The 12320-nt window shown below is 40.9% G+C and overlaps 1 long non-coding RNA gene across 1 annotated transcript in view; it reads right to left on the reverse strand.

Annotated features, from left to right (window-relative positions):
• Positions 1-10114, reverse strand: part of LOC147574990 (uncharacterized) — a 137823-nt gene extending 127709 nt beyond the window's left edge. Inside the window, exons 1-2 of the long non-coding RNA XR_015242948.1 lie at positions 9570-10114; positions 7548-7713 (exon numbers count right to left, since the gene is read on the reverse strand). This is a non-coding gene — a long non-coding RNA (uncharacterized LOC147574990). The remainder of the gene's footprint in view (positions 1-7547; positions 7714-9569) is intronic.
• Positions 10115-12320: the final 2206 nt, after the last annotated feature.

The following is a 12320-nucleotide window of genomic DNA, read 5'->3' on the forward strand; positions in this document are numbered from 1 at the left end:
TTATGCTCACAAACCAAGGTTTTACTGTATAACTTTACGCAACAAGATACGGTGTAAATATTAGAAAGGAGGGAATGCCATCATTTTACAGATAAGGCGGATAGCCTATGAGTAACTGAAAATCACAAGAATTTGTGAAAGAGTTCAGGGAGGTAGTTAAAATAAACGTGTTCAGTCAGTTAAGCATCCGGCTTCCGATCAGGTCGTGATCTCATGGTTCGGGAGTTTGAGCCCCGCATTGGGCTCTGCACTGACAGCTCAGAGCCTACTTTGGATTCCCTGTCTCCCAATCTCTCTCTCTCTCTCGGCCCCTCCCCTGCTCCCTCTCTCTCAAAAATAAATAAATAAACATTAAAAAAATAAAAAATAAACATGTACAAATCAATATATTCTAGATAAAGCTGGGTACAATATACAACACAGATTATGTCACTCTCAATCACAACCAGTAGAAAATATCTGGGAACTGGCATGAAAATAAATCTGTGAGATCTATATAAACAGCAGTAACAACAAAAAGCTGGAAATAAGGACTGCTTAAGTTGAGAGACATATGTTTTGACCTAGGACTATTTAATATTATAAGATGTAAATTATCTCTTGAATCAATTAAAATTCAATGAAGATATATTTAGAATTTGACAAAAATATTCATGAGGTTTATAAAATGTTGGATTAATAGGGGCACTTATCCAAACACATATTAAAGATTGCCATAAAACAGTAAGCAAAAAAGTGTGGTATTGGCAGTAGAATAAACGGAAAAAGTTCAATTAAATAAAAAGACCAATGTCGGCCAGAGACACATGTGACTTGCCCCCCGGGCCTTGTCTCCCAGAATCCTGCTATAGCCAGAGATCAATAAAGGAGGGAGATAAGCTGGGGGGGGGGGGGGGATAGACTAAACTACACATGAGTATTTGGCACGTGATAAAGGTTACACTTCAAATCAGTGGGAAGAGAATGGATTAATGAATTCTACTTGGGAAAAATAAAGTTCGTTTTGCACTGATCACATTCAGTTGCAAAAACCCCGTATCTTCTCCAGCTAGTTTAAGGAGGAAGGAATTTATTACATGGTACTAAATGGCTTATAGAATCTCTAAAAGGACTGGAAAAAAAAAATAGGCTATAGGCTGTATTTCCAGAAACGACTCCCAAAGCCCCAAGAAAAGTTCATCCAAATGGCTAAGTTTTTTCTACTGTTGCTGGATCTGAAAACACACTGCCTTTGCTGATTTCTGTATCGCTGAAATGGATGTCACATAGCCCACTTTTCTCCCCATTCAACTCCCTGGCAAAGTTAAGTCTCACATAATTATGCTCAATTCACAGAATCTAAATCACATCAGAAACACTAGTTGCACAGATGCGTGGGAGCTGCAGGTTTTAGCTTTCTGCCATGTACAATGCAAGGAGGTGCGTTACATCAATTCACACAAACCAAAATAACCCTTGGATAATTTACATACTGACCACCGAATTAGAGAGCAGAACAAGATATGGACATGTTTACTTTAAGTGTTTAAACTAATTTTAAAGTACAGTCGCATTTTGTGAATTATCCTTATAAATTGTGTTAGATGCATTAATACGTATATGACATGAAATACACATATCTAATTTATAATATATAACAAAACACATATGTGCACATATTTATCTGGGACACAGAGAGAACGAGCAAGAAACAAAAAGGCTGTATGCCAAAGTGATAGCAATGGGACTGTGGGTTCATTTTATTTCTTTTTTCTTGCTGGTAATTTCTTACCAGGATAAATAATAACATAGCATCCCTTTTCTTACAAGAGGTTATTTTTTAAAAAACAAAAAAAACAGGAGGGCAATCAACAAATATCATTCAGAATAAAGATTTTTTAAATCCTAAGTAAAATATTAACTGACAAATATTTTAAATAAAAGTTAACATTTGCTGGGAACTTACTCTCTAACAGATACTATTCGTAGGGTTTGAAATGTATTAATATAGTTATTCTTTATAACAACCCAAGAGATAACTACTATTGTTATTTTCATTTTACACTGGGGAAACCTAAGACACATAAAACAGGTTAAGTAACCTGCCTGAGGTGGTGCAGAGGGGAAGGTGTTGTGCTGGGTAAGGTCATCCTGTTACAGAACCCGAGTTCTCACTTGCGACGCTAAATATTGTTATCAGCATTAATACTGTTACCAGCGTCAATATTGTTATCAGCAACAATATTGTTAGCTAACATAAACTGGGCGTCAACATACAATACAATTCAGCCATTTAAAGTGTACTATTCAATGGCTTTTAGCATATTCACAGAGGTGTGTATCCATCACAATTAATTTTGGAAACATTTTCATCACCCCAAAAAGAAATTCCACTCCCCTTAGCTGTCACCACCCACCCCTCCCTAAGCACGCTAGCTATACCCATACCTCACTGGCATAATCTATTTATCCTTGTAACATGTAACATCCCTATAGGGTAGGGGCCAATATCCCCACTACAGAGTTGAGGAAACTGAGGCACAGAGAGATTACAGAAGTGTGCACAAGTTTACATAACTAGTAAACAGGGGACCTGGGACTTCTATTCGGGCAATCCATCTCTAGAATACTTCGCTTACCTACTGTTACTCCACCATCAACATACGCTATTACAAAAATGAAAACTTATGAACAAGTAAGAGTTATTCCAGGAATATAAGAATGGTTCCATTTAAATAAACATAGTAATTGGATATGTCAATAATTATAGTTAAAAAAAAAAAGCATGTGTCAACAAAGCATTCGATAGCATTCAATATCTATTTCTAGGGGAAAGAAATAACAAAAAGACAGATGAAAAAAGGCCCTAAACGAGTGTGGAAGAATGCGGACAGACGAATCTCAAATAGCTATAACACGTAGCAGTGACCCAGTGAAGGCATACGTAAATAACGAAGATAAAACATGCCCGCTGTTAACTACCCTAACTTAAATTTATTCTGGAAGTTTCACCCAATGCAGTAAGTCAATAAAAAGAAAAAGAAAGATTTCTCTTGAAAACGAAAATGCAAAGTAATTATTTCTATTTAATAGATTGCATAAATAGGAAAATACCAGACTATCAGCTTCAAATCCTTTTCAGCAATACGACATTCCAGTAATCTAAGAAACTGAATGGAAGACTGTGAAAAATAAAATTACAAGATAAAGATGTGGGGGAGTAGTCGTGGGAGGGAGGTTGGAGCTCGAATCTGTCTTTAATGCTGCACAGCCCCCATAAACTGGAAATCATGAAGTCTTGCTTCACCTCCCAAGAATGCATACCCGTTAAGATTCTTTACATTCTTTTCCCTTGCCTATTCTGCCTGGAAAAATACTTGAAACCACAATGTTGGACATAGTTTATTTTTGTGTGTCAGTATTTTAACTGGAAGGAAAAGGAGAAGATTTGTCATGGATCTTTAGGTTACGGCGATTTGACATTTTATTAGTTACAGGATTTACGGCCCACACGGAGAAAGGAAACACTTGTGCAAAGGGAGAGTGGAAAAGCTAAGGACCAACATTATGTATCTCCTCCTTCCCCGGCCGGGTAGTCAAAACCTCCACTTACATGGAATAAAAAGAAAGAATCCCAGAGCCCTTTCAGGTCCGTGAGGCTGTGAGGAAATTACAGAGTGACAATGTCATGGGGTATCTCGCAGACTGCTGGAGTCACCGGGGATCCAGGCTGAAGGGAGTCCTCAGCTTTATCCAGGAGCCCAAGTATATCTATCTGTTCAACTACGGTCTATGAGGATATCCAAGAGCTGCAGCTTAACGCATTTACCAGGCACTTTTTGATAAACCATTCATGTATGCCTCTTTACTCTCCTCCCTCCTTCGAAGCTCTAGAGGTCAGGAAATCGATACATCGTCTTTAGAAATAGATCAGCAACTGAGAGGTACCAGAGGGAAACTGACAGAGCAGAGCCCTGGTCTGAATTCCAAACAACCCACATGAGAAGGAGCATGTGCCGGGTCGCCTGGGTGATTCAGTCGGTTAAGCGTCCGACTTCAGCTCAGGTCATGATGTCACGGTTCGTGAGTTCGAGCCCCATGTTGGGCTCTGTGTTGACAGCTCAGAGCCTGGAGCCTTCTGCGGATTCTGTGTCTTCCTCCCCTGCTCACACTCTGTCTCTCTCTCTCTCAAAAATAAATAAACATTAAAAAAAAAAAGAAGTAGAATGTGTGACCTTGGCTGAGCCACTCAAACCATCATTCATCTAAAATCATCCTCGTGGATATCACCTTTAACCTGCTGGTTCCCAAGCCCAAGACACCTTTTTATTAAAATCTCACTTAACTTCTTTATGGCTTTGGACCTTGATGAACACCTTTCCTCCGTGGGCTTTCATAACACAACCTTTCTGGGTTTCCTCCTACCTGGCAGATGATTCTTCTCCTTATTCTTTAGCAGACTCCTTGCATCTGGGATCCGGCTTCAGTACTCAATTATTTGGTAATTCAGTTATTTGGGTTTCAATCCCTTTCCCTGGGAAGCCTCATCCAAATCCAGAGTCAAGTCCCAGACCTTTATCCTGAGACCTAGAACTCTAGACAGGTCAAATCATCTAGGGACCAAAACACCAGAACAAACCAGAGACCAAAAGGCTACAGGCTCCAAACTGAGCTAAGCTAAACATCTGTCCCACCCCCACCCCCAGCAACATCCAAATCAGAAAACGAGCTCCTCCTGTGAAGCTGATACCACCAGCCTGTGCATCACCCTAGGAGGAGCAAGCCTTCTTTTCAGAGCTCTAACAACCAGCTCATCAACTTTTGCGGATTCTACCTTATGTCTATCCTTTTACTCCGCCTTATCGCCATCTCCACTGCTTTAATTTAAGATCTTATGACCTCACCTTCAATGGCCTCTCTACTCTCTCTCCTGAGCTCCCTGACACCTTTCTGGACCATGCCAATATGTGCCACATACTTCACCCGAAAGGACCTTTACCAAAGGCAAATCTAAGACTCTAAAAAGGCTTTCCATGGCCCCAAATCATTAAAGCTCCTTTGCTTGGTACACAAGGCCCTTCATGCTCTGGCCTGTTCCTATCTATAGACCTTCATCTTCAATCACCATCCCCTATCCCTTGCACCTCAATTAATTGCTTCTATTTTTCCCAAACACGTCATGCTGTTTTGTGGACCAGTTCATTTGTCCCTTTCCCAAGAAGTCCTCCCTTACCCCCAGTGTGACAGGCTGCATTGGTGGCCATAATTCTTCCCCATTCTCTGCATTTGCATTTTTGCCATGGCTTATCCTGAGCAAACTACACTTACCCACACTTATCTTTGAGGTTGGCCTTGCCCTGCTTTGGCCAACAGCACGGAAGCACGGATGATAATGTATCAGTTTCAAGTCCCTTTAAACAAACTTCTGACATCACTTGTAAGAAGAACAAGTGGGCTGGTCCCAGAAGGAACATAAGAAACTCACCAAGCAGAACTTTTCCAGGGAACCGACCTAACCAAGTCCAACTTTGGTCAGCGCAGAGGACTCACAGGTGTGTGAGATTAAAATGCTTGCTGTTAAATACCACTGAGATTTTGTGGCTGCCTGTTAGGCGATATATTGTAGATAAATGATACAGCCAATGTGTATCATTAATTTGTCCTTTCCCTGACCTCCCATTGCATCCTTCTGTGTTTCCACCTGGTTTCTATCCAAGACAAATGAGAAGGCAGAGCTGCCTTGTGTTCCTGCTGCTGTTAATACTAAGCCTATCACCAACTTCAGTCAGAGGGGAAAAACTGCATCCTAATAAAACTTTTTTTAACGGCAAGAACACTCTGCCCAGCACTATTCCCCCAAATAAATAAACACTGAGCTCTTTCCTTTACATTATTCTCCAACCAAGACAATTTTACCCTTGACTTTTCTAAGACCTATGCCTCCACATATACGTGAACCTTTGTGTACAGATGACAATCGTGTGACAAAATTGTGAAGATGACATGCTTTTCCTGCCACCAACAAGCTAACTTTAAGTTATTCTGGAAGCCCAGCTCTCTTGAACTCAGGAGTAACTTGCAAAACTTTGCAAGTAAAAATACTTCCATTTTTCCAACGCTTTTCTCTGGGTTTTTCTTTGTCACGTGCAAAGATGCTGGACATTGGGTTGTGTCAAGGGCTCAAGAGTCCAAAAGCCTATGTCTTGCGAGGGTGGTGGTCGATCAGAGGGATGTCTGTGAGACAGAAATCTGAAAGGCACGGTCTTGGGGAGATGCCAGATCAAAAAGACTGGCCCAGGGTCCAAATTCATCACCAAAACTGGACAAATAGGCAGGCAGAAAATCCCTGTGTGAGTCTGGAGAAAGGCGAGTTGGATGCCCAGTCCCTACACTCATGAAAAGGTACCACTGCATCTGATTAGGGCTGTCACGAACAACTTCTATAGTAAAACTTTTCACATGGTCGCCCAGAAATTTCATATTTAATTCTCTTTATGTTGTAAATATAGACAAGCTTTGGATACTTGTGCCGAGATATTTAAAAATGGTAGTTATATATATGATTTAGCTGTGTGGGACATGCTTCTGATAGAACGTTAAATGAAAAACAGAAGACAAGACGGTTTACACACTATTATTATAATACGTCTTCGTAGAACACAGACTGGGAGAAAATACGTGCCAAAAATTGTTGTTGGCCTAAGTGAAATGGAGTGATTTTTTTTTTTTAATTTTTTTTTTCAACGTTTATTTATCTTTGGGACAGAGAGAGACAGAGCATGAACGGGGGAGGGGCAGAGAGAGAGGGAGACACAGAATCGGAAACAGGCTCCAGGCTCTGAGCCATCAGCCCAGAGCCTGATGCGGGGCTCGAACTCACGGACCGCGAGATGGTGACCTGGCTGAAGTCGGACCCTTAACCAACTGCGCCACCCAGGCGCCCCGGAGTGATTTTTTTTTTGAAGTGTTTCTCTTTTTTTAAATGCTCAGTGTAAAGATATAACTTTATGATAAAGATGACAAATGTCTCATATAAAATAATGCCTACAAATAAAAACTGAAAATTGAAAAAGAAAGATTTCTCAGTGAGCACTGAACCGGAACAAAGCAGTATGTGAACCTCCTTGGCATCTCCCCATTGAGATAATCCCACCGAGGGCTCATTACTCATTCCAGCCTGCATAGCCCCCTCTCCAAACCGGGCTGGGGATAAATGAGTCAGTCTTTGGCTCTAGGTCTGTAGACTCCACACAGACCTACTGTCCTTCCAATACATTACAATTGAGAAAATTACTGTTTACTTCAATTATATGCCATTACACATCCATGCTCGGTTTTCAGGATTAAACACGGGACATATCTCGGTCTTTTGCTGAAGGCTTTGAAACAGTTCATCGGCAGAGGTATTCCACTACCAAGCCTCCTTTGCTCAGTAGCCCCACGCCCTGCAGCCTGTTTTAGCTTTTAACAAGTGTGAGTGAAAGAAGCTGGTCCCAATCGTGTTCACGGAAACCCTGAACACACTTGATGCTAAAACTGCCCGTCGGCTTTTATTCAAGAGAGCTCACCTGTTCGGTGTGGCTTTACCTCTAAGGTGCTGTTTTCAGGAAAGAAGTGAATTTTTTCTGGGTCTTTGCGAATCTCTCCACTTGACTATCTCCCCACTGGTATTAAGTTGAAGATTCCTCAAAGGAATTCTTCATATTGGTGCAAATATCCCCAGCACTGCCTGTACTGTAAAGCAGAACATAGGGTGGGGGGTGGGAGGAGGAAGCAAGCAAAGATATGTTTTTCTGCCATAATCAATTTCTTTTATAAGATATCACACACACATACGATGTTATGCAGTAAATACAAATACAGCTTCTTCCTACAATAGAGGCAGAGAGGTCAGAGTCAGACATCTGTGTACTAAGGCTTGGAGAGCCATTTCTTTCTTTTTTTTTTTTTTTCAATATCTGAAGTTTATTGTCAAATTGGTTTCCATACAACACCCAGTGCTCATCCCAAAAGGTGCCCTCCTCAATACCCATCACCCACCCTCCCCTCCCACCCGCCATCAACCCTCAGTTTGTTCTCAGTTTTTAAGAGTCTCTTATGCTTTGACTCTCTCCCACTCTAACCTCTTTTTTTTCCCCCTTCCCCTCCCCCATGGGTTTCTGTTAAGTTTCTCAGGATCCACACAAGAGTGAAACCATATGGTATTTGTCTTTCTCTGTATGGCTTATTTCACTTAGCATCACACTCTCCAGTTCCATCCATGTTGCTACAAAGGGCCATATTTCATTCTTTCTCATTGCCACGTAGTACTCCATTGTGTATATAAACCACAATTTCTTTATCCATTCATCAGTTGATGGACATGTAGGCTCTTTCCATAATTTGGCTATTGTTGAAAGTGCTGCTATAAACATTGGGGTACAAGTGCCCCTATGCATCAGCACTCCTGTATCCCTTGGGTAAATTCCTAGCAGTGCCATTGCTGGGTCATAGGGTAGGTCTATTTTTAATGTTTTGAGGAACCTCCACACTGTTTTCCAGAGTGGCTGCACCAATTTGCATTCCCACCAACAGTGCAAGAGGGTTCCCGTTTGGAGAGCCATTTCAAGAAAGAGGCAGAATTCTGAACTTTGGGTTACTCACCCCTCAACACACACACACACACACACACACACACCGATATTGTAATATTAAGTGGGATCCCAGAAACTCTTTTTATTTATAGTCTAGCTTTCCCCCTCTCTTCCACTAGGGATATCTGATGTCTTTCAGGTTGACAACCATAGACCCCTCCTTACTAAACACTGACACATGGGCAAATTCCTGAGAGGCAAACACAATCAATTCAGTATTATTTGGATGGCACCCTGGGAGCTCTGTCCCAAATGTCTGGCACGGAGGTTGTATCTCTGATAATACACCACTAGATGGCGCTCTTCCCAGCAACCTAAACAAAGGAATGAGTCTCCACCCCAGCTGGGGCCTGTGACCCACCAGAGAGGGAATGAACATTAGTGTGGACAGAGCCTTTCAGTTAGGAATTAGAAATGCAGGAGTGGCCGGGTAGCTCCACTGGTTAAGCCTCCAACTCGGTTTCAGCTCAGGTCATGATCTCATGGTTCATAGCATCTACCCCAGCATCAGGTTCTGAGCTGACAGTAGGGAAGCTGCTTGGGATTCTCTCTTTCCCTCCCTCTCTCTGCCCCTCCCCCACTCGCACACAGGGCTCTCTCTCTCTAAATAAGTAAATAAGCTTTTATTTTTTTAAGAAAAAGAAATGCAATTCAGAGTCAGAATTTGGCTGCCTTAGTGAGTCCCACTGGCACCTACCTGTCTCTTAGGTGCTCTGTCTTTAAGGAGTAGAGGGGTGTCTTCACACTTCATCCCAGCATTAAGGTCTGAACTTCATTAAGAAATTCTGTGCCCCCAAAGCTTTGAATGTTGACTTCTTCCCCCCCCAACCCTATTCATCTTTACCAATAGAGAGATTTAGAGGGTTTTCAGAGTAACAATGAAGTTAATTTGTTTAATAATTCCTGATTATAAATCAACAGTGCATGAATTTCAGAATCTCCATCCATTAACCATACCCAGAGAAAAGCTGGTTCTCAGACTCCTCCAGTCAGTGACTGGTCAGGTTGAGCCATATGGGGGACGTCAAAAAGTGACATCTGTAATCGCTGAAAGGCTCAAATGAGCTCCAATATTGATCAAGCTTACTTTTGATTGCTAAAAAAAAATAAACAAATAAAAGTAAATTAATTAATTAATTAATTACAATTAAAGTTAAAAAAAGGAACCAGATATTCATCAAAAGCACCTTGCAATATGGGGCACCTGGCTGGCTCAGTCGGTAGAGCATGTGACTCTCGATCTAGGAGACATGAGCTCAAGCCCCACATTGGCTGTAAAGCTTGCTTAAAAAAAAAATTAAAGTACCTTGTGATAGAGAGGATCACTGGCTCAATACTGAGTTCTTCCTCTCAGAAAAATAGCAAAAACAGGAAAAATATTTTTTAAAAATCACAATATGTTGGTTAAGCATCTGACTCCTGATTTTGGCTCAGGTCATGATCTCTCAAACCATGAACCCCTGCATCAGGCTCTGTGTTGATAGGATGAGTATGGAACCTGCCTGGGATTCTCTCTCTCTCTCTCTCTCTCTCTCTTTCTCTTTCTCCCCCCCCCCCCCCCCCCACAACTCACACTTGCTCTTTCTCGCTCTCTCTCAAAATAAATAAACTTAAAAAATCATAATGGGTATTTTCAGTGCAATTTAACAGACCATAGGGATACATAAAATGTATGCAGGGTGCTATGGGAAAAGCTGCAGTCAGAGAACATAAATGAGTTCTTATGGGAAAAAATAATTTATGTAATTTAAAAATAAATAATAGAGGACAAAAATAGGAGAAGGAACACTGGACTGCTGAAAACAAGTTAGAACAAGCACCCCAAGAATTCACCCACCTACTCAAATATACCTAAGTACCTTCTCTGCCCTCTGTTCTCACACACATCCAGACACTGTGGATACACAAGGAAAACGCATCCCTGCTCCCATAGAGTTTTCATTTTAGTGGGAATTATTCCAGAATTTAGAGCAAAAAGAGACATTCATAGAAATGGTAAGAGGAGTGATCAATAATATGGATGATAGATGAAGGTGGTTCTACATCTACATAATTAAGTCTTCCAGAAGGAGCCTTGAGAGCAAATGAAAAAATAATAATAACATATAGAAAAAGATTTCTTTGAGCTACCTGAGGTTTATATCGCAAGGTCTTGCCGAGTCCTGAAGAAAAAAGTTAAAGAAGCATTCAATTATATTAATATCAAATTTTAAAACCTTTACATTAAAAAGCCTTATTAGAGGTAATAAGGACCATTGCATTATGGCAGAAGATTTAATTCACTAGGAAAATAATTTTAAACACGAATACTCCCAATAAAATAGCCTCAAAATACGTAACATAGAAATTCATAGAATTTTTTTCCGAAGGAAGAGAAATGACAAATGTATCATCAAAGGAGATTTCAATATGTCTTTCTCAGTTGTTGACAGGGAAAACAGAAAAGAGCAAAATACCAACAGGTCTTAAACCATCATCAATAGGATGGATCTAACGGAAACATATCCAATTTTGCCTCCAACCATTACAAAATATTAGGTCTTCTCAAGCATTCAAGAGACATTTAGGAGAAAGATACCAAGATAGAGATTTCTGATTTCTGTATCCCAAGATTAAATGCCCCACTATGATAATGTACCATGCTGGCAACATTTATCATGCCTGCAACACTCAACGTTAGAGACAGCTGAGCAATGTTAAAAATTTCTTAAGAAAAAGATTGTTACCCAAGAACTGTAAACTGGGCCAAAAAATGTTCATGTGGGGGAGGGCGGGGGGAGACTGAAATACGTTTCCCCACGTACAATCAGTTACAAAGTATGCTTTCTGGAAGAAAAAAATCATGCATGGCAGCCAAAAGAAAAACGATTTGGCATAAAGAGGTAAAGAAAGAGGAAGATACGGTATAAAAAAATCCTAATGAGCAAGATAATCAGCAGAGCAGTCTAAGGCCTTATTGGCATATGTTAGCAAAGATCCTTCAAAGAGAAACTGCATTATGAGAAAAGGATCTGAAAATAAATATGCACATTTTTTTAAGTATTTTTTTATTTTTGAGAGAGACAGAGACAGTGTGAGCAGGCGAGGGACAGAGAGAGAGAGAGAGAGGGAGAGCAAGAATCCCAAGCAGGCTCCGTGATGTCAACACAGAGCCCTATGCCAGCCCACGCTCACAAAACCGTGAGATCATGACCTGAGCCCAAACCAAGAGTCGGATGCTTAACCGCCTGACCCACCCAGGTGCCCCCAAATATGTAGATTTTTAAAGATATATGAAGAATTTCTTGGAGGAATAGGGTAGGAAGGAAATAAAACTGGTAAATTTCTGAATTTGAAAAAGGGAAATAGACATGGACATTCTTTTTATTGATAGAAGGTTAAAACATTTTTGGAAAACACTTCATTTTAAACTTAAATTTAATTAATTTGTTGTGTTTTTTTTTTTTTCCAACGTTTTTATTTATTTTTGGGACAGAGAGAGACAACAGAGCATGAACGGGCGAGGCGCAGAGAGAGAGGGAGATACAGAATCGGAAACAGGCTCCAGGCTCTGAGCCATCAGCCCAGAGCCCGACGTGGGGCTCGAACTCACGGACCGCGAGATCGTGACCTGGCTGAAGTCGGACGCCTAACCGACTGCGCCACCCAGGCGCCCCAATTAATTTGTTTTTTAAGGGGCTACCAGAGCCCTTTATTTTGTGATGCTGA

The sequence above is a fragment of the Puma concolor genome, chromosome D4 (genome assembly GCF_028749965.1).
Source record: "Puma concolor isolate L17-30 chromosome D4, mPumCon1.1.hap2, whole genome shotgun sequence".
NCBI classification, from domain to species: domain Eukaryota; kingdom Metazoa; phylum Chordata; class Mammalia; order Carnivora; family Felidae; genus Puma; species Puma concolor.